Source organism: Macrobrachium nipponense, chromosome 14 (assembly GCF_015104395.2).
Source record: "Macrobrachium nipponense isolate FS-2020 chromosome 14, ASM1510439v2, whole genome shotgun sequence".
NCBI lineage: Eukaryota > Metazoa > Arthropoda > Malacostraca > Decapoda > Palaemonidae > Macrobrachium > Macrobrachium nipponense.
In genome coordinates, this window is record NC_087207.1 from 61,846,884 (window position 1) to 61,849,383 (window position 2,500).

General features: G+C 36.8%; 1 protein-coding gene across 3 annotated transcripts in view; it reads right to left on the minus strand.

The window, feature by feature from the left end:
- LOC135226549 (leucine zipper putative tumor suppressor 3-like) overlaps positions 1-2,500 on the minus strand; it is a 231,023-nt gene that overhangs the window by 118,296 nt on the left and 110,227 nt on the right. The gene's annotated exons all lie outside the window — the stretch shown is intronic.

Here is a 2,500-nt window from a genome sequence, read left to right on the forward strand (position 1 = left end):
AGCCAAAAGACGTCTCAACAGTTTCTTTTACAGAAAACTAAATAAGTAATTTTCGACGCAACCTCGACGCCACCTGGACAGATGGCGTGGAAGACCAACTGGAGCAGATAAACCATAAGAGCCAGGAAGTGCAAGTGTGTGAGCGCCAGATGACTGGGACATTAGCACTTGGTTCAAGGAGCTCAATGCACTGTTGATGAGCCTCCTGTGTAGGCATATGAGGCAGCTATCTAGTATCTCTGGGAGTTTTTCATGATCAGGCATTCAACCTTGGATCAGCAGTAACGGGTGAAGGTGGCAGAATTACTATGTTCGTTTTCTCTGAAGCTATCCTTCACTGGAGCAACCTCTTCATGTAGCTTTAAGTATACATACATATATACACAAACACACACACACATATATGTATGTGTGTGTATATAATAGATAGACACACAAATATATAATACATATGTATGTATGTATGTATGTATGTGTGTATGTATGTATGAATGTGTTGAATTCATTTGCAAGATAATTAAATCAATAACCTGAAATCCTTTGCAAGAATGACTTTATTTGCAATACTCTTAAAGTATATGCAAAAGGCTAACATGATTTGCAAGACACTGAAATCCATTACAAAACACTGAAATCGTTTTGAGGCACTGAAATTCGTTCCAAATCACTGCAACCATTTGTAAGTCATTGAAATCATTAGCAAAGTTTCGAGTCATCCAATAAAGCAGGTAACTTGACTTTGGAGAACCTGGTTATCTATCACCATCTCCCTTCTTTGAGAGCCATTGTGGCCTTGTGTCGCCGCCGTTGGCTTTCACTTCAATGTTCGCTTTCATTTCTAGTATTATTTCCTTCGGTGTTGGACAAGGTGGTGGTCTCAGTCTTTTTGTTTTCTCGTCTTTGATTATGATTAGCACTGGACATGGAGCATGACTTTAGGCCATAGGCCAAGCACTGGGGGGACGTGTGTGGCCATTCAGCGCTGGAAAAGAAATTGAGAGTAGGTAGGTTTGAAAGGTGTCATAGGAGGAAAGCCTCAAATCAGTTTCACTATGAAATCATTGTTAGGAGAGGCTGGATAACAAGATGGAAGAAAGATAATACGAACGGAGGTACAGCAAAAGGAATGAAAGAAGTTGCAGCTAAAGGGCGGAAGGCTGCAAAGACACTTAAGTAATGCATACAGTGCACCACGTGAGGTGTACTGATACCACTCCTCCCCTACGGGGATTATTACCATTTTTATTATTACATAAAGGAGACAAGTTTTAGCGTTTTACACCGATTATAATACATGCCTTCAGTAGGATTACAGTTGAGATCAGATGTTGCATCTTTGAATTGTAAGTGGATATCGTTGCTTTTTCTTATAGATGTAAAACACTGATGATACATCACGTCAGTTGCAAAACGAGTTTATTATTATGAGGTACAACAAATCAGAAGAATCAAGATTTTTCTCTCCAAACTGGTTCTCTTTTATCATTATTATTTTTTTTATTCACGTGTCAGATTTCCAGGAGAAACCTTTGTGTTACACGTGTAACATTAACATAATATAATATAATATATAATTTAATATATACACTATATATAATAAAAGGAACCCATAAAAACACCAAAATATAGAGAGAAAATACTATATTTCAGAGACTGCTGTCTCCCTCTTCAGGTACATGAATGAGAAAAGTTACAGAAAGGGTGGTATTTATGCCAAGAGATCCCTCCACAGGTAAGCCAATTTAGGTCATTCCCGCCGATAACCCTCCTTTAATCCTCTTAAGCTTAACTGTTTATGGATCTCTTGGTATAAATACCACTTTTTCTGTAACTTTTCTCATTCATCTTCCTGAAGAGGGAGACAGCAGTCCCTGAAATAAAGTATTTTCTCTCTATATTTTGGCGTTTTTATGGGCTCCTTTTATTAGATGGAATTCTGTTGTAAGAGAACATACATACATACATGCATACACACAAACACATATATATATATATATATATATATATATATATATATATATATATATATATATACATACACACGTATACATATATTATATGAATAAGTTCTTCTGTTAAAGGGCTGTATTTCGGTGGACTTCCACCCTTACCAATGGAAGTTAGTCCACCAAAATATAGTCCTTAGCTATAAAACCAGTGTTTTAATGGGCCTTTTATACTTGAGATATATATCATGCATATAATCATTTGTATTTGTACACCTACACACACACACACACACACACACACACACACACACACACACACATATATATGTTACACTTGTATCCCAAAGGCTTCTCCTGGAAACCAGACACGTAAATAAAACAAAAATATGATCAGTCTAGAAAGAAAAATCTCCATTCTTCCGATTTGTTGCACCTCATAATAATACTCGTTTTGCAGCTGACGTGAAGTATCATCAGTATCATCTACAAGAAAAAGCAATTGTATCCTCTTACAGTCTGCACATGGTATGGTGGTTAGTGTCGTGAAATGC